We start from the raw sequence: 20,943 nt of genomic DNA on the forward strand, positions 1-20,943 counted from the left end.
AGAGAGACAGTGTACAAGCAGGCAGAGTGGCAGGCAGAGATAGAGGAAGAAGCAGACTCCCCACTGAGCAAGGAGCCTGATGCAAGACTTGATCCCAGGACCTGGGATTATGACCTGATCCGAAAGCAGCCACTTAACCGACTGAGCCACCCAGGTGTCCCAAGATTTCACATTTCAACCAAACTTTATGAAACTGCTTCTTGTCAAATTTTGTTCTTATCAAAGAATATTTATGATTATTGAAGTGTCTCTCAAATTATTCCCCTCTTTCCCAACTACAGATCTGTTTGAGATCAAATTCTCTTCAAGTATTTCAAACAAAAAATGTAACAAAATGCAGAAGCATATATGAGAAGATAGCTGTTTTCTTTTAAGTCCTTAATTTTATTTATTTATTTATTTATTTATTTATTTATTTATTTGAGAGACAGAGCACAAGCAGGGGCCAGAGACAGAGGGAGAAGCAGACTCCCTACTGAGCAGGGAGCCCGATGTGGGGCTTGATCTCAGGACCCTGGGATCATGACTGCAACAGAAGGCAGATCCTCTACTGAGTCAATAATTTTAAAGAGATTTTAAAAAGACAATGTCATTCCTTACATTAAGTTACAGCTCTGGAAAACAGAACCTTTTTTTTTCTATAAAATATTTAAAATATTTTTAAATGAACTATTAACTATGTGCAACTTTTGTCTTAATTTCTAACATGATAATCTTATAAACCACCTAATCAAAAGTTGTTGGGGTTCTCAATGATTTTTAAAATTGTAAAATAGTCCCAGTATTAACATGCTTGAGAAGCAAAAACAGTTCAGATTTTATCCATGTCCATTTCTCCAACCTCATCTGCCAATACTAACCTTTATAAACCTCCAAAGTATCAGTTTTCATATTGCCTGAACAAGCAAAGTTTCCCTCGACTGCAGGCTTTAACAGATCTTCCCTTTAAATAAAACCTGGGGTTGAGTATGCCAAGATTAATGTCACTGATTATTGCCATATTCGGTTGTTAATTTGTTTTAAGTGTAGTATGTATATTTAGTTAAAATCTATGGAGCTGGGATGTCTGGGTGGCTCAGTTGGTTAAGCGTCTGCCTTCGGCTCAGGTCATGATCCCAAGATCCTGGGATCCAGCCCGGCACCAGGCTCCTTGCTCAGCGGGAAGCCTGCTTCCCCCTCTCCCATTCTCCCTGCTTGTATTCCCTCTTTCACTGTCTCTCTCTCTCTCTCTGTGTCAAATAAATAAAAATAAAATCTTTGAAATAAATAAAAATAGTTTGCAAAAACAAATGACAAAGGCATTTATAAAGAGATCCACCACAATACAATTTGAATGTCACATTGATGTTGTCCCTTCAATGTATCTCTTGTTCTCAATTTAAAGAGAAGCTTTTACAAATTTACCTACTATCATTTTTCTCAGTTTTTCATCTGTAAAATGAAGGTAATAACAGTATCCTATTGCACAGAGTTATGAAGATTAGACGAACATATATATATGACATCCTTAGAACAGTGCTTGGCTCAGAGCAAGTGTTCCATAAATAGAAGTTGTTATTATTGGCATTAGTATTGGTTTAAGTGTTTAAAAAGGGACTACTATGGACTGAATGTTTGTGTCCCTCCCACCCCAATTCAGAGCCCAATCCCCAGTATGATGGTATTTGGAGGTGGGGTCTTTGGGAAGTAATGAGATTTGGATGAGCTCATGAGCTCCCTGGGATGGAATTAGTCTCCTATAAGAAGAGGAAGAGACCAGAGCCCTCACTCTCTATACCATGTAAAAGTATAGCAAAAAGGTGGTTGTCTGCAAACCAGGAAGAATGTTCTACTGGATACTGAATCTGTTAGTACCTTGATATTGGACTTCCCGGCTTCCAGATTTTTGAGAAATAAATGTCTATTGCTTAAAAAATAAATAAATAAATGAAAAAAGTTTCTCAGGCCAACTAGCCATGTCTCTTAAATAGTTCACTATCATATAAAGGATACCGCAAGAGTAAAAAAAAAGAAAATCAAACACCATAACAACTATATACAATCTATGTTAGATAAGAATACTAGATTGGTTCCAGCCAGTCTCTTTCTAATGGAAAAAGGAGACACGAGGGTGGTAAATGCAGCATTATTTTGCTCATAATATGTTTTTGCCTATTTATATCTTTATAATTTAACATAATAATTTAACTATTTTATAATTTAACTGGTACAAATTAATATTTGAAAATATAGAAACTGTAAAGATGTAATGAAAATTTCACCAATTCTACCACCTATTAAGTAATAACTAACTTTAAACATATTTACCTTGAGTATTTTTTTATTAAGATTTATTTACTTATTTTAAGGAAAGAGAGAGAGAGAGTATGCACATGCATGAGTGGGGTGGAGGGAGGGCAGAGGAAAAGGGAAAAAGAAACTCAACTAGACTCCAGAGTGTAGAGCCCCACCTGGGGCTCAATTCCATGACCCTGAGATCATGTCTGAGCTGAAAGTAAGAGTCTGATGCTTAACCAACTGAGCCATCCAGGAGCCCCTTCTTTATATGTCTTTAAACTTAATAAGCTATCATTTATTCATTTAGCTCATTATTTTGACATAAGTTTATACATAAGGAAGAGTTTCAAAAATACTACAGAGAATTTCTGTATATGTTTTGCTCAGAATTCCCTAACACTGACATCTTACATAACTATGGTACAATGATCAAAACCATGAAATTAATATTGTTATGATGCTATTAAGTAAACTACAGACTTTATTCAGATGTCATCAGCTTTTCCACTAATGTCATATTTTGGTTTTGGGATTCTATCTAAGATACACTGTATTTAGTTGTTATTTTTCCTTGATCTTTTATGGTTTGTAGCATGCTTCAATACTGTCTTTCATAACCTTGACACATTTGAAGAGCATTGATCAAATATTTTGATGAATGGCCCTCTATTTGGTTTTTATCTAAAGTTTTGTCATAATTAGATTGAGGTTATTAATTATTAAGAAGAATATCACAGATAGATTTAACAAAATCAAAAGTATTCCCTTTAAACAATTCTGAAACTGTATTTTCTCAAGATATTATGTCATACATTTTTCCCCATGTGAATGACAATTTTCACGGGCATTACTTTTTCATTTGGAATAACTATAGGGAAGTATTAAATAGATTATGTATATACTGTAATAAGCTAGTACAATAAGATGGTGTGATGTAGATAACATAAAAAACAGCAGTTAAAAAGCCTGGGGTATTAGACATCAATGATGTCTAATATCATGAGTGATCATTAATTAGGTAGACAGAATTTGAGATGGGCAAGGTAGAAGAAATTGCTAACTAGGGAGACTGAAACTTTATGTGTCAGGCAAAGAAAGTGAGTTAGAAACATCCTGGGAGTAAGGATATAAGATAGCATGAAGATGATATAAAGAGATTATCCAGCTGATCTTCTAATCCTTTCATAAATATCTTATTACATTCTAAAAATAAAACTATGAAGAAGTTGCCATTATCTATTTTCATTAATGAAATTAATTGAGGCACAAAGGTGTGGAAAGATCTCTCACTAGATCACCCTCTATAAACATGACATGAAGAATCAAATTCAGATGATCTGGATTTCCAGTTTTATTCTTTCCATCACTTTTTTCAGGTTCTTTAGCATTAGCTTGGTATAAGTTGGAGATGTAATAAAAAAATCATTTCATGTAAATCATGTCTTCTCTCTTTTTGAATTCTTATTTTGCTTTATCTTATAGACCTCTGAGACAAACTTTTTTCCTTTTTCAGAAATCATATTTTAAGCCCTGAATATCCATGAATATTTCCTCTCTGTTGCCTTCATATGTAAGAGAGCATTTGAATCAGCAAGCATTCTTGGATTAACTATTTTTCAACAAAATTCAACAGAAATGGCTCTTATGGACTCAGTATTATTGGGAAGTCTGACATATGCCTGATAATAATTATTATTTTTAGGAAATCTAGTCAGACAAGAAAACATAAAACACATTAAAAAAATTGGTGTGAGGGATGCCTGGGTGGCTCAGTTGGTTAAGCAGCTGCCTTCAGCTCAGGTCATGATCCCAGCGTCCTGGGATCAAGTCCCACTCTCTCTGACAAATAAATAAATAAATAAATCTTTAAAAAAAATTAGTGTGATATATATTGTTTTTGCATTATTTTAATAGTCAATAGAGGCAAATTTTTCATAAAACTATATACACACATTTGTTTGTTAGCTTATTTATTTTCTCTCATGCCCACTATCATCCTTTTGTCTATTTCTTCCTCATGCCTATCCATAAATAACCCCTATTGTTAGTTTCTTGTGTATCCTTCCAATATTTCTTTATACACATATATGTATATGTGTATTATATTGTATATGAAAACAAATACACATTTTTATTCAACAGAAATGGAGTCCAGGATTTATACTGTTCTATAACTAGCTTTTTTCATGTAAAATAAATATTAGAGATCTTTTCACATGAATTTCCTATTATTATTTTTACAACTGCATAGTATATTATATTACATGCAGAATTTATTATATATTCACTCATGGAAAAACGTTTTATGATCACATATATTAGGATAAAGGCTCAAATAGCTATTAACAGTTGTGTTCATCTAAATGAATGTTCAGTGGGACAATGAAAAATTGCATGGAACATGAGCCAATTCTTCCATGTACAGGAATATTCTGTCATTTGCATCTGTCTGACATCTTTGGCCCCTGATCACAAAATGCCATTAATACACCACAACCACTGTGACAAATAATAAGTCCTCTAAAGATTTACAAAATAATTCTAGAGGAAGTTGTTATCCTAGCTAAGAACCATTCCGTTACAGAGTAACTACTGCTAAGATTTCTATCCCATTAATATTTAACAGTATATTTTAAAAAATGGCCTAAGACTAGTTACAAAGAATGATTTTGGTTTGTATCTAACTGCTTTTTGATGGCTAGTCCTGTCCAACAGTTGAGTGGCCTTTTGCCAAAGTCACATCCATGGAGAGAATGTTAGAGAAGAAAGTTATGAGTTAGCTAGAATTCTTCAAGATCGTACTTCTGGAGTTGGAGCAATGTAATTTAAGGTTGGCTGAAAAGTGTGCCTTCCTGATTACATTCTGAGATTGATTTAGATGAGTAAGAAGTTACACTAAAAGACCTCAGACACTCATCCATTGCTATTTTTAATCAGATATTCCCTAAATCTCTATAAAAACCCTGAGAAAAACTGGAAAAAAATTACAATTACAGTGCACTTCCTGTGCTGCTATTTCAAATCATCATTTGCTTTTATACATATATTTTTAGGGGAACTAAAAGGCTTGAAGATTTTTGGGCTGTTGTCATTCTTTCACTCACATTTCACACTGATTCTAAGAAATAAAAGAATGTGTTATATTAACTTTGCTCGTGTTGAGTGACATAGATTATAGTTTCTATAACTAAGCACAGCCCAATTAAAGTCATGCATTCAGTGCTAAAATGTGGCATTAAATCAAACATTTGACATTTTAATTCGTATTTTACTACTTTCAGGTGGTTGTATAAAAACATTAGTCACTGTAAGCTGTTCACTGTGCTCAATGATATAAGATCACATGTCATTGTACTTACCTCTGGAAATAACATCCATTCTGCCTATTGCTCTTGTTACAGTTCTCTGAAAAACAGAAATTCAGGATCATAAGTTAATTTCACATCACCTCCTCATGTCCTAAAATATTTCTTCTTTTAAGATAAAGACATAGGGGTGCCTGGGTGGTTCAATGGGTTAAAGCCTCTGCCTTCAGCTCAGGTCATGATCCCAGGGTCCTGGAATCGAGCCCCGCTTCAGGCTCTCTGCTCTGTGGGGAGCCTGCTTCCTCCTCTCTGCCTAGTTGTGATTTCTGTCAAATAAATAAAAATATTAAAAAAAAAAGATAAAGATATATAAGTAAATATATTCTCTTTATGAAATCAGTGATTTTATAAAGTTCAATGGACCAAATAATCCTTGAGTTATTTTATAAACTAGCCATCTTTTAATTATAAATATATATATACATTTTACAAACCTTGCTTTTAAGGGACGTTGGTATTTTACATTGGGTTCATTTTCTAGCCCCCTATTGCAAATGTTAATTCATTATATATTATAAACCTTAGTATGTCTCTGCTAATTACTGAGGAAATCTAGCCACATTATTAAAACTTTTTAAACTTCTATTTCCTCATGTATAATGTAAAAATACAAGCATCTTTCTTCCATGGTTAATGAGAGTAATCATTATGATACACATATTTTTCTTTTTGGTACATATAAGCCGTTGGTAAATGGTATCTTTTATAATCAACCACTTTTCTTTTATAAGATAGCTTTTTTCCTAATGCCAGCCATAACGATTCCTCTATTCCCACTTTATTAATTATCAGTTGATGTCTTCCTATATCCAGGCAGAAAATGAAATTACTAAAATAAAAATTCATGGATTAGGGGTGTGAATGCAGTATATTGCAACTGGGAATTTTTGTCTAAATTACTGAAGAATTTGCACATCTTTTATATACTTAAAATATTAGAGAGATTGACAATATAGATTATCTCCTGAGGAGATGATGAAAATCTTCTAAACACCTAAGGCTTGTGAAATGAACTCTAACCTGGCCACCATTAGAGAAGGAAGTCTAAAGCAACCATGTTGATAAACACAGGAGAATAAGTTTAAAAAAAAAAAGCTGTTTGAATGAAAATGCATAATCCAGTTAGATCTTTCTTTGCTTAATGGCTAGTAATGAGGAAAAAAATACAGTCTTCCATGACATCTATAAAATGTTTTGGATGAAGTAAAGAGATCATTAATTTGAAGATTCAAAGAAAGAACACACGTTCCCAAAACTATAGGATCCAAAAGAATATATGCCTGTTTGGCATAATAAATAATGCAATACTATATATTATATTAACATTAACATACTATCTCCTGAGTCACATCATAAAGAGGCCTATGTGCAGGGATGGGAAAAATCGCTGCAGCCCTTTTTGTAGACTACCACAATGGAATACCACACATACCCACCAAATTCTCCACTAAAACAGAAGATGTCAAGTACTGATGAGGATGTAGAATACCTGGAATTCTTATTTATATACCGCTAGGAAGAATGTAAGAAGCTAGAACAACTATTTTGGTAAATGTCTGACATTATGTACTACAACTGGATGTATTACTGAAAATTCCATTTCCAGTTATATATCCAATATAAATGGACATAAAACAATTTTCTCTAAAAAAATTAAAATATTCATAGCAGCATCATTCACAGTATAAAAAAACTGAAAACACCATTTTTTTTATTAACAATAGATCTTTAAAAATTGTGGTGTGTTCACACAGTGAACAATATTGTATATTGAGGGCCAGTGCCCCATGAGAGCTAGGTGGGAAGTCAACAGAGCCCTTTACTCAAAGGTCCCCTGTCCTTGCTTGATTTACTATTTTGTTGTCATGATCTAAAATTCTTAATAATTTTTTAATAAGGGTCTCTGCAAATTATGTCACTGGTCATTTGTACTGCAATGACAACAAATAATAAGCAAATAGAGGAAAAGATATGTACGAATATCCCTGGCAAAATATCACATAAAATAATGCATATTTCATGATTTTAATCATGTGAAGTACAACAGACAGAATGAATTAATTCTCTTAGAAATCAGAAAAGGGTAGAAATAAGTCAAGTTAAAGGAGGAAGAGAAGAAGGAGAAGTAGACAGAAACAAAACAGAAAACATTCTACAAAATTCAAATATAACACAATGATAAACCAGTCATTTTTTCTTATATTCTTCTCTCTCATTATGGTATAATGCTTTCAGACTACATCCTTAGTTTACCTCCTTAGCTCTTATCTCATAATGATACTCAGGATTGTGCCTTCACAAAAACACAGCTCTGTTCTTTGTTTTGTATTTTTTTTAAAGATTTTATTTATTTATTTGACAGAGATTTCAAGTAGGCAGAGAGGCAGGCAGAGAGAGAGAGGAGGAAGCAGGCTCCCCGCTGAGCAGAGAACCCAATGCGGGGCTCAATCCCAGGACCCTGGGATCAGGACCTGAGTGGAAGGCAGAGGATTTAACCCACTGAGCCACCGAGGCGCCCCTGTTTTGTATTCTTTAATGTTGAATCAGTAACTTGCATACAATAAAATTCCCTCATTTGTACAATTCAGTACATTTTGACAAATGTACACAGTCGTGGAACCACCATCACAATCGAGTGTTGAACATGCCCACCACCCCAAAGAATTCCTCCAAGCTCCTTTGAAGGCAATCCACTTCTATCACTTGATCCTGAGGCAACCACCAATTTGTCTTCTATCATCATATTTTTTGCCTTTTAGTGAATATAAAATAAGTGGAGTAATATTGTAGGTTGGCTTCTGAATCTGGCTTCTTTAACATAGCATAAAGCTTTTGAGATTCACCATGTTGTTGTTATACATATCAGGACTTTCTTTTCTCTTCTAATTGCTGAATAGTATTTCATTGTAAGGATGTACCACAATTTGTTTATCCATTCACTAGTTTGTGGGCATTCTGGTTGTTAACCACTTTATGGTGATTATGAATAAAGCTGATATAAACATTAGTGTCCAAATTTAGTGTGGAATTGTGTTTTCATTTTCTTTTGGTGAATATCTGGGAGAGTGATTGCTAGGTTATATAGTAAGTGTACACTCAACTAAACTGCCAAAGTATGATTCAATGTGGTCACACCATTTTGTAACCAGAGCAGCAATGCAGAAGAGGATGAAGTTGCTCCACATTCTCTATATTTGTTATTGTTAATGTGTTTGATTTTAGTCCCTATAGTTGGTGTGTAGGAGTAGTTTTCTATGATTTTAATTTGCATTTATCTAATGACAAATGCATCTATACATCTTTCAATGTGTTATTCATATATTTTCATGCACAAAGTTTCTTTTTAAGGTTTTTCCTAGGTTTAAAAATTCAGATGGTTTGTCTTCTCATTTTTATTTATAAGAATTTTTTATATCCTTTGTTTGCAAATATTGTCTCCCAGTTTTTGGTTCAGGTTTTCATTTCTTAAGTGTCTTTTAAGCAGGGGGGAAAAAAGTTTATTATTGGTGATATTTAATTCATTACTTTCTTCTTTTATAACGCATATTTAAGGATGTCTAAGAAATTTTTCCCTACCACAAAGACACAAAGATTTTTTCCTACATTCTCTTTTTTTAATTTAAAAATTGATTTATTTGAGAAAGAGAGAGCATGAGCAGGGGCAAGGGCAGAAGGAGGGAAGAGGGGAAATAGACTCCCTGCTGAGTGTGGAGACTGACACAGATGGTAGAGGAGTGGGGTTGATCTCAGGACCCTGAGATCATGAGCTGAACCAAAATCAAGAGTGGGACACTTAAATGACTGAGCCACCCAGGTGCCCCTCCTATACCTTCTTTGAAAAGTTTCATAGTTTTAAGTTCTTATATTAGGCCTATAATCCATGTCAAGCTACTTTTTATATATCACGTGAGATAAGATTAAAGGTTCATTTATTTATTTTCAGATGAACATCCAGTTATTTTAGCACCATTTCTTGGGAAGATGATCATTGGCATGTTTGAGGAAAATCAGTTTCCCATCCAGCCTCTGTCCCTGGTGCTTCAGCCCCATACAATCTCATGGCTCCTTCATTCTTCCACTATGGACCTAAATACATGTCTCTTCTTCAGTACTCTGCCCTATAAATTCTTATACCTCTTCTTCCCTTGAATTCTGGTCTCTGACTTCTCACATAAATGTGACTGACATATTCCTTTTGGATTCTTCTTCCCTGCCTTATCACCTCCAGCCAGTAATCTGAAGGTGATCTTAAACCCACCTCATTTAGGGGCACCTGGGTGGCTCGCTCAGCTAAGCATCTGTCTTCAGCTCTGGTCATGAGCCCAAGGTCCTGGGATCGAGTCCTACCTCTGGCTCCTTGCTCAGCAGGGAGCATGTTTCTCTCTCTACTTCTCCCCCTGCTCCTACTCTCTTACTCTCTGATAAATAAATAAATAACCCCCCCAAAAGAACAAAACAAACAAAAAACCCACTTCATTTGCTTCCCTTCTATTTGAGTTCACAATTTCGTGCTACCTGTTTTCCAGTGTCTGAAAAAATGATTTCATATATTTTTCCATTTTTCCTGTTGTTTAAAGATCAATGGCAATTATTTCTGCAGTTAAATTATTGGTAAAAGTTCAAGTCCAGCAGTCATATATTTTAAAACAAGCAATGAATTTACAACTTATTTTAAAAATTCTCAGTTGGGTCTAGAAAACCTTGAGTTCTTACTAGAAATTGGTTGTTTTGTTTGTTATAAATTAAAATAATTGTTTCAGTTTATTTTGTCTTTAAATTCTGGTTCAGGTATCTAAGTGGCACTAGTCAATCCTTAATCCAGGTCTCCAAAATATGGATAGTTGATAGCATGTATCTGAGGTAGGAAGTCCTTTTGAACAAATTCTGAGTAACAGAACTTAATAAGAAGGATAAAGCAATGTTCTATTTCTTGTTTTTACTGATCTGCATAAATTTTAGGCCCAAGATGGTTCCATTTCTCTTTATTTCAATAAAAGTAATTTAGTACCTAGTTATTATGTTTCATGTATAATAAGGTTTCTTATAAATCGAATGATACATGTATGGAATGAAGTGATTTCTCCTGGTTGCTCTGTAGGTCTTAATTGTAACAATCGGTTTCATCATTTGTCACTGACAAGATCTTTTATTAAAGGGATTAAAATGTTCCTTTTCTCAGAATCAATTCAATACACATGGTCTCAAAATGTCATACATTCTAAATAAATCTGAAAGGCTGTTTAGTCACTGCTTTCCTTGTTTCCTTTTCAGAATATATGATTCATGAGTACTGGATGGACTCTTTTTATTTAAGACTTAAAAGTGTTAGGCTTACCTGAACATTTAAAATTAGCAACAGATGAGTAACACAGATAGCTGTGCATGCTCTATGTATAAAGAAATATTCTTATAAAGCAGTATTTATATATATATAAGAATAAATTCTAGTCAGTAATTAAATGTGTCGAGGTATAAGACACAGATAAGCTGATTTAGGAGTAGTCCAAAAAGACTCATGTGATTATTTCCAGACTTCCTCCCTCCAAATCTTGCAAGTACTGTCCCTGGATCCCTCTACCTCCTTCTGAAACACTACAGGGTTCCTCTGTATTATTTGTCCCTTACTAAAGCACATTAATAAAACTTAGTTTGCATGACTACAAATATGTTCCTTGTTATCTCTGGTGAACAGGATTTAAAAACAACTTACTCCAAGGTACTTCCTAATCTTGTTTCACAGGAAAAAGTTCCTACTTTTTGTATACGTATTTTAGCATTCAAATTGCGCTCTTATTTAGTTTTTAAACATTGCAAGATCTGGGGTATAAAATAGTATACAGTATTTCCTGCCAGCTGAAGTTTTCTATAACGACTTCAAAATAAATAATTCATCTTAGGATATCCTCCATCAACTAAAATGTTTGCTATGAGCTAAATGTTTTGTCCCCCCAAAACCGATATTTTGAAACCCTAACCCAGTGTGATGGTATTCAAAGTGGGCCAATGAGAAGTAATTAGAGTTAGGTAAGATCATTAGGGTTGGCCCTCATGATGCAATTAGTTCCTTTATAAAGAAGAGATACCTGAGAGTGTGCCCTCTCTATGGCTCACTCATGCCTTCTCTCTTTCTCTCCCCCACAACCTCTTTGCTCACCATCTTGTCTCTCTGCCAAGTGTGGACACAGTGAGAAGAGAACCATCTGCAGGTCTAGAAGAAAGTTTTTACCACAAGCTGATCATGATGGCAACCTAATCTAGACTTAGCCTTTAGAACTGTGAGAAAGTAAATTTTTGTTAAGTCACCCAATCTATAGTACCTTGTTATGGCAGTCCAAGCTTACTAATACAATGTTTATGATATAATTTAAAGGAAAAGAACAGCTTATAGGTCTATCTATATGGCATGATCACAATTTTATTTAAAATGTATTTATATAAATATAAGATTATTTTATGTGAATGCCTATACATGAAAAATATAGTGAGATTGTAAGTGTGATTTTTATTTATTTTTACTTTCACTATTGTTCACATTGTCTACAATGCAGAAAAGTCTGCAAACATTTTGAAATACAACTTTCTCACCTACCATATCAATCCTCTTCCCAATGCTGTCTTCTCTTGCTCACATGTAAATAGAAAGCAGAGTCAAGACCTGGGGCTTGCTCGGGGCTTTCACTTCCTCTATTAACACTCAGGCATTCTCAAATCCATCTCATTGTTTCTATTCCCAATATTACTGCCTCAGTCTGGCCCTCAGTTTCTTTTCCTTTTTTCCATGATTGGCCTCCTCACTTGGTATCTTACACACCTCCCAAATTCATTCTTTATAATGCAGGCATAGTGACTAACTTCTCTAAAACATAAATCTGAGCTTTTTTATTCTCTTGCTTTAATTTCCTTTGAAGTCTTCCCATTCATTTACAAATTAATAAAACAAAAATTTAGTTAGTGATGGTTTATATACTGCATTCTAACAAATTCCCGAGGAGGAAGGGTCTGTTTGTTGTGATTTCTCCACTGGAATGACAGCAAGTTCATTCCTGTGACGTAGGGAAGAAGCCATGGGTATGGGTAAATGTCAGCCTTAGGCAGTGAGCTCACCGCAGACTTTGTTCTGGCATACTAATGATCTTTTTTTTTTTTTCCCTTAAGAGAGGTAGGTCAAGGAAATTACAAAATGTTTAATGACTGACTGATTATCTGCATCTATGTAAGATTATGATCAATATATGCACCAGGGATCTTTAAAAAAAAATCTAGCTGAAAAGCACAAACATAATAAATAAAAGATAGGTATTTCAAGAAATAAGGAGATGCCATTTTTCTAAAATTTCCAAAAGTTTACTTATTTTATTCAAAAATTATGTGTGGAGTACTTTCTATTTACCAGAGACTCAGGTCATAGGGACAAGAATATTAGTTAGAAAAAGCACGAGGCAGACATTGTAACATGTAGAGCTTTAAATAATTAATACCACTGTGTACAATAAACTGCTATATGATAATAGCAAGTTTAGCAAATCCTAATTATCTCAAGTTGCTGAGTTAGGAAAAAAGGCTTTTCTGCACACCATTTATCATACTTGCCTACCTGGTCTAGGTATAAGCATTTTGCAACATACTGTTCAGGTTGCAAATTCTCCTGATTTCAGAGAGCGCAGTAGGGGAGATAGCTGTTTCACCAATGATAACTGAAAAGATAGCACACAAGTAGAGCTTAAATGTGGGGGAGTGGGTTACACCTGTAATGTGTTTTTTCATTAAGCTTTAGTTGTTTTCTAAGGAAGGAGGCTTTCCCCAGCTATACAGACCTTAGATGTTAACTAGACTCTCAGATTCCTGGGGAGGGTAAGCCCTAGGAAAGAGAAGAAAAGATGGAAACAAAAATTTTGCAAAATCAACTTTGTCAAGAGGCTTTAAATCCTAGTTCCTTTTGGTTTTGTTAACTGTTTCCTTTGCTGTGAAAAAATTTTGATCTTGATGAAGTCCTAATAGTTCATTTTTGCCTTACATCCCTTGCCTTTGGCGATGTTTCTAGGAAGAAGTTGCTGCAGCTGAGGTCGAAGAGGTTGCTGCCTATGTTCTCAAGGATTTTGATGGATTCCTTTCTCACATTGAGGTCCTTCATCCATTTGAGTCTATTTTCATGTGTGGTGTAAGGAAATGGTACAATTTCATTTTTCTACATGTGGCTGTCCAATTTTCTCAACACCATTTGTTGAAGAGACTGTCTTTTTTCCATTGAATATTCTTTCCTGTTTTGTCAAAGATTAGTTGACCATAGAGTTGAGGGTCTATTTCTGGGCTCTGTATTCTGTTGCATTGATCTATGTGTCTGTTTTTGTGCCAGTACCATACTGTCTTGAAGATGACAGCTTTGTAATAGAGCTTGAAGTCTGGAATTATGATGCTACCATTTTTGGCTTTCTTTTTCAACATTCCTCTGGCTATTCAGAGTCTTTCCTGGTTCCACATAAATTTTAGGATTATTTGTTCCATTTCTTTGAAAAAAAATTGATGGGATATTGAAAGGTATTGCATTAAATGTGTAGATTGCTTTAGGTAACATAGACATTCTCCCAATATTTGTTCTTCCAATCCATGAGCATGGAACATTTTTCCATTTCTTTGTGTCTTCCTTCATTTCTTTCATGAGTACTTCGTAGTTTTCTGAGTACAGATTCTTTGCCTCTTTGGTTAGGTTTATTCCTAGGTATCTTATGGTTTGGGGTGCAATTGTAAATGGGACTGACTCCTTAATTTCTCTTTCTTCTGTCTTGCTATTGGTGTATAGAAATGCAACTGATTTCTGTGCATTGATTGTATATCCTAACACTTTATTATTTATTCCTGTATGAGTTCTAGCAGTTTTGGAGTGGAGTCTTTTGGGTTTTCCACATAAAGTATCATACTGTCTGCAGAGTGAGAGTCTGACCTCTTTGCTGATTCAGATGCCTTTTATTTCTTTTTGTTGTCTGAATGCTGAGGCTAGGACTTCTAGTACTATGTTGATTAGAAGTGGTGATAGTGGACAGTCCTACTGTGTTCCTGACCTTAGTGGAAAACCTCTCAGTTTTTCTCCATTGAGAATGATATTCACTGTGGGTTTTTCAATAGATGGCTTTGATGATATTGAGGTGTGTATGTTCTCTCCCTACAGTTTGAAGACCTTTTTTTTTTTTTTAATAAAGATTTTATTTATTTATTTGACAGAGATCACAAGTAGGCAGAGAGGCAGGCAGAGAGAGAGAGAGAGAGAGAGAGAGAGAGGAGGAAGCAGGCTCCCTGCCGAGCAGAGAGCCCCATGTGGGGCTCAATCTCAGGACCCTGGGATCATGACCCGAGCCAAAGGCAGAGGCTTTAACCCACTGAACCACCCAGGCGCCCCTGAAGACCTTTGATCAGGAAAGGATGCTATACTTTGTCAAATGCTTTTTCAGCATCTACTGAGAGTATCATATGGTTCTTGTTTTTTCTTTTATTAATGCATTGTATTACATTGATTGATTTTCAGATGTTGAACCAAACTTGTAGCCCAGGAATAAATCCCACTAGGTCATGGTGAATAATCCTTTTAATGTATTGTTGAATCCTATTGGCTAGTATTTTGGTGAGAATATTTTCATCTGTGTTCATCAAGGATATTGGTCTGTAGTTCTCTTTTTTTTTTTTTTTTTTTTTTTAAAGATTTTATTTATTTATTTGACAGAGAGAAATCACAACAAGGCAGAGAGGCAGGCAGAGAGAGAGAGAGAGAGGGAAGCAGGGTCCCTGCTGAGCAGAGAGCCCGATGCGGCACTCGATCCCAGGACCCTGAGATCATGACCTGAGCCGAAGGCAGCGGCTTAACCCACTGAGCCACCCAGGCGCCTGTAGTTCTCTTTTTTGACGGGATCCTTGTCTGGTTTTGGAATCAAGGTGATGCTGGCCTCATAAAATGAGTTTGAAAGTTTTCCTTCCATTTCTATTTTTTGGAACAGTTTCAGGAGAATAGGTATTGGTAGAATTCCCCTGGGAAGCCATCTGGCCCTGGGCTCTTGTTTGTTTGGAGATTTTTGATGACTGCTTCAATCTCCTTACTGGTTTTGGGTCTGTTCAGGTTTTCTATTTCTTCCTGGTTCAGTTTTGGTAGTTTATATGTCTGTAGGAATGCATCCATTTCTTCCAGATTGTCAAATTTGCAGGTGCATAGTTGCTCATAATATGTTCTTATATTTGTATTTCTTGGTGTTGGTTGTGATCTCTCCTCTTTCATTCATGATTTTATTTATTTGGGTCCTTTCCCTTTTCTTTTTGATAATTCTGGCCAGGGGGTTATCAATCTTATTAATTCTTTCAAAGAACCAACTCCTAGATTCAGCGATTTGTTCTACTGTTCTTTTGGTTTCTGTTTCACAGATTTCTTGTCTGATCTTTATGATTTCTCTTCTCCTGCTGGGTTTAGTCTTTCTTTGTTGTTCTTTCTCCAGCTCTTTTAGGTGTAGGGTTAGGTTGTGTATTTGAGACTTTTCTTATTTCTTGAGAGAGGCTTGTATCACTATATATATTTTCCTCTCAGGACTGCCTTTGCTGTGTCCCATAGATTTTGAACCGTTGTGTTTTCATTATCATTTGTTTCCATGAATTTTTTCAATTCATCTTTAATTTCCTGGTTGGCCTATTCATTCTTTACAAGGATGTTCTTTAGCCTCCATATATTTGGGTTCTTTCCAAATTTCCTCTTCTGATTGAGTTCTAGCTTCAGAGCATTGTGGTCTGAAAATATGCAGGGAATGATTCCAATCTTTGGTACCAGTTGAGACCTGATTTGTGACCCAGGATGTGATCTATTCTGGAGAATGTTCCATGTGCACTAAAGAAGAATGTGTATTCTGTTGCTTTTGAATGGAATGTTCTGAATATATCTGTGAAGACCATCTGGTCCAGTGTGTCATTTAAGGCCTTTATTTCCTTGTTGATCTTTGCTTGGATGATCTGTCCATTTCAGTGAGGGGAGTGTTAAAGTCCCCTACTATTACTGTATTATTGTTAATATGTCTCTTTGATTTTGTTATTAATTGGTTTATGTACTTGGCGGCTCCCATGTTAGGGGCATAGATATTTAAAATTGTTAGATCTTCTTGTTGGACAGAGCCTTTGAGTATGATATAGTGTCCTTCCTCATCTCTTATTATATAGTCTTTGGCTTAAAATCTAATTTTTCTGATATAAGGACTGCCACCCCAGCTTTCTTTTCATTGTCCATTAGCATGGTAAATTGTTTTCCACCTCCTCACTTTAAATATGGAGGTGTCTTTGTGTCTAAAATTAGTTTCTTGTAGACTTCATAGTGATGGGTTTTGTTTTTTTATCCATTCTGATACCCTGTGTCTTTTGACTGGGGCATTTAGCCTATTTGCATTCCAGGTATCTACTGAAAGATATGAATTTGGTGCCATTGTATTGCCTATAAGGTGACTGTTACTGTATATTGTCGCTGTTCTTTTCTGGTCTACTACTTTTAGGCTCTCTCTTTGCTTAGAGGACCCCTTTCAATTATTTCCTGTAGAGCTGGTTTGGTGTTTACAAATTATTTCAGTTTTTGTTTGTCCTGGAAGCTTTTTATCTCTCCTATTTTCAATGATAGCATAGCTGGGTATAGTATTCTTGGCTGCATGTTTTTCTCATTTAGTGCTCTGAATGTATCATGCAAGTTCTTTCTGGCCTGCCAGGTCTCTGTGGATAAGTCTGCTGCCAATCTAATATTTTTACCATTGTATGTTACAGACTTCTTGTCCCGGGCTGCTTTCAGGATTTTCTCTTTGTCACTAAGACTTGTAAGTTTTAGTATTAGATGAGGTGGTGTGGACCTATTCCTTTTGATTTTGAGGGGGGTTCTCTATGCTTCCTGGATTTTAATGCTTGTTCCCTTTGCCATATTAGGGAAATTCTCTACTATAATTCACTCCAATATACCTTCTGCCCCCTCTATTTTTCTTCTTCTTCTGAAATCCCAATTATTCTAATGTTGTTTCACTTATTTCTCGAATTCTCCCCTCATTGTCCAGTATTTGGTTGTCTCTCTTTTGCGCAGCTTCTTTTTTTTTTTTTTTTTTTTTAAAGATTTTATTTATTTATTTGACAGAGAGATCACAAGTAGACAGAGAGGCAGGCAGAGAGAGAGGAGGAAGCAGGCTCCCTGCAGAGCAGAGAGCCCGATGCGGGGCTCGATCCCAGGACCCTGAGATCATGACCTGAGCCCAAGGCAGCGGCTTAATCCACTGAGCCACCCAGGTGCCCACGCAGCTTCTTTATTCTCCGTCATTTGGTCTTCTACATCAATAATTCTCTTTTCTGCCTCATTTATCCTAGCAGTAAGAGCCTCCATTTTTAATTGTACCTCAGTAATAGCTTTTGTGATTTCAGCTTGGTTAGATTTGAGTTCTTTTATTTCTCCAGAAAGTGCCTTTATTTCTCTAGACATGGTGTCTCTAATATCTTCCATGCCTTTTTCAAGTCCAGCTAGCACCTTGAGAATTGTCATTCTGAACTCTAGATCTGACATATTACCAACATCTGTACTGATGAGGTCCCTAGCCATTGGTACTGCCTCTTGTTCCTTTTTTTTTTTTGCAGTGAGTTTTTCCTGCCTTGTCATTTTTCCAGATACAAATATATGAATGAGAGAATAAAATACTAGAAGGGTAGCAAAGACTCCAGAAAAATGTGTGCTAACCAAAGCATAAGAAACCCCAAATCTTGGGGAGAAGTAAAGGGGTAAAAAGAAGTTAGAAAGAAATTTAAAAAAAAGAAAAAGAAAAAGAAATTATATATATATACATATATATATATATATGTATATATATATATATGGTGAATATTCTATTCACCAGTCTAATATATATACATATATATATATATTAGAATAGAATAGAACAGAACCACCCACTTAATTTTGGGAGTATTCTGGTCTCTTAGAAGAAACTACTTCTCGGGGCGCCTGGGTGGCTCAGTGGTTTAAGTCGCTGCCTTCGGCTCGGGTCATGATCTCGGGGTCCTGGGATCGAGTCCCGCATCGGGCTCTCTGCTCGGTGGGGAGCCTGCTTCCCTCTCACTCTCTCTGTCTGCCTCTCTGCCTACTTGTGATCTCTCTCTGTCAAATAAATAAATAAAATCTTAAAAAAAAAAAAATTCCCTTTAGAAGAAACTACTCAAAATTTTAAAGAAAGAAAAACTTATATATATACAATAATAAGGGGAAACGTGATGAAGGTATGGAGTATGACTGTAAGGATGAAAAGTTTAAAAAAAAATTCTAAAAAAGGAGTTGATAAGTTTGTTGGGAAAAGAAAGAAAAAGAAGGTGGAGAGAATTTTCTCAGGCTGGCGACTAGAACAAAGCCCTGTGCTAGATTTAGGGTGTATTTTTCTATTAGAAGAAGTTGTATTCCAAAAATTTTTAGAAGAGAAAACTCTATGTGTATACAAAAAAATAAAGAGATACAATGAGGGATAAAATATGACTATAATAATGAATGTTCAAAAAGATTTTTTTAAGAAAGTTATTGTTAAGATAAACTAGTTAAAAACATTAAAAGAGGAAAGACTAAAAGTTAAAAAAATAGAATAAGAAAAAAAATAAAATTAAAAAAAATTTAACTTTGTAAGACTAGGAATCGTGGGGAGAAAGCCATGAATTCCATGTTTTGCTTTCCCCTCCTCTGGAATTCCGCTGTTCTCCTTGATCAGTGAGCTTGGTCTTAGCTGGATGTTCCTAATGATCTCCTTGGGGGAGGGGCCCATTGTAGTGATTCTCAAGTGTCTTTGCCCGAGGCGGAATTGCTCTGCCCTTGCCAGGCCCAGGCTAAGTAATCTGCTCTGGTGGCTCTCCCTTCGGCAGAGCTCACCTGGCTTGTGACCCAGCATCTCTGTCTCTGGCACACAGCCCTGCCTGGAGTCTGCAAATCCAGAAGATCCCTGCGCTCTTCCAGAGGGGTCTCCCTGAATCTGCCACTTGTGGGGTCCCTGCTAAAAGAGCAGTGGCCTGACTGTTCCACGGATCACAGTTTAAGATAACTGAGTTGCGAGCTCACTCCTCAGCTCTGTCCCTGTTGATGGCTTCCCGCTCTAATACCTGTGAGCTCTGTGACACTCAGACACCACGGCTCCTTCTGTGACCCCGCAGGCCATGAGACCATGCTGTCCCTGTGAGGGCTCCACCCCTGCTGAGCTTCTGGAGCGATGTCCCTCAGTAGAGCAGACTTCTAAAAGTTCTGATTTTTTGCTCCAGTGCTCCGCTGCTTGCCAGAAGCTGGCCCCTCCACCCTTGGTCTATCTTCTTGTCGCTTTGGATTCACTTTTCCACAGGTCCTACCTTTCAGAAAGTGATCAATTTTCTGTTTCTAGAATTGTTGCTCTTCTTCTCTTCAATCTCCTGTTGGATTTGTAGGTCTTTAGAGTGGTTTGATAAGTTATCTAGCCGATCTCCTGCTACCTGATGTCATCTCAGCCTGCTACTCCTCCGCCATCTTAACTCCTCCTCTTAAAGAAAATTTTTTAAGAATAAAAAATTTAAGAATAAAATCTCATGGTTAATTTATTTGGATTATTTAATGTCTTTTTAAATTTTTTAAATTAAATTCAACCTATGTCCTATTTGACTTGTACTTTGCCTATTGAGAACAAAGGTGGGAAATAAATACAAAGTAAGATAACAACAGATAGATATTCTGAATGCAAAATCAGCCATGTAACTTATTGAGTCTTCTTCCTTTAAAAGAAAACTTACATCTAGAGAAGCAAAAGAACAGAAAGATGAAACTATTTGAAGAGTAAAACCACTAACCACTAACCAAATACATGTACAAGTGTATATTCCAATGGGATAAGTAAAAATAACTTTGCTATAAATGCCTGATATTCCTTTCCATCAAAAATTCTACAACTTTTCCATTTGATCTGATTATAGGAAGGGAATTGTAACTTTATAGAGCAATATACAGGCATTCATTACTAGTGATATAAAAAGAAAAGAAGAAAGATTATTTAAAACCACTGACAATAGGGGTACCTGGGTGGCTCAGTGGGTTAAAGCCTCTGCCTTCAGCTCAGGTCATGATCTCAGGGTCCTGGGATCGAGCCCCACCAGGCTCTCTGCTCAGCAGGGAGCCTGATTCCCTTTCTCTCTGCCTGCCTCTCTTCCTACTTGTGATCTCTGTCTGTCAAATGAATAAATAAAATCTTAAAAAAAAAAACCCACCAACAATAATAATAACCAACATTTAAAGAGTGTTCTGACATTTACAAATCACTTTTTATAT

The 20,943-nt window shown here is 35.8% G+C and overlaps 1 pseudogene; it reads right to left on the reverse strand.

The window, feature by feature from the left end:
- LOC123952561 overlaps nt 1-5,655 on the reverse strand; it is a 69,401-nt pseudogene extending 63,746 nt beyond the window's left edge.
- Between the last annotated feature and the right edge of the window lie 15,288 nt (nt 5,656-20,943).

Source organism: Meles meles, chromosome 11 (genome assembly GCF_922984935.1).
Source record: "Meles meles chromosome 11, mMelMel3.1 paternal haplotype, whole genome shotgun sequence".
Lineage (NCBI taxonomy): Eukaryota > Metazoa > Chordata > Mammalia > Carnivora > Mustelidae > Meles > Meles meles.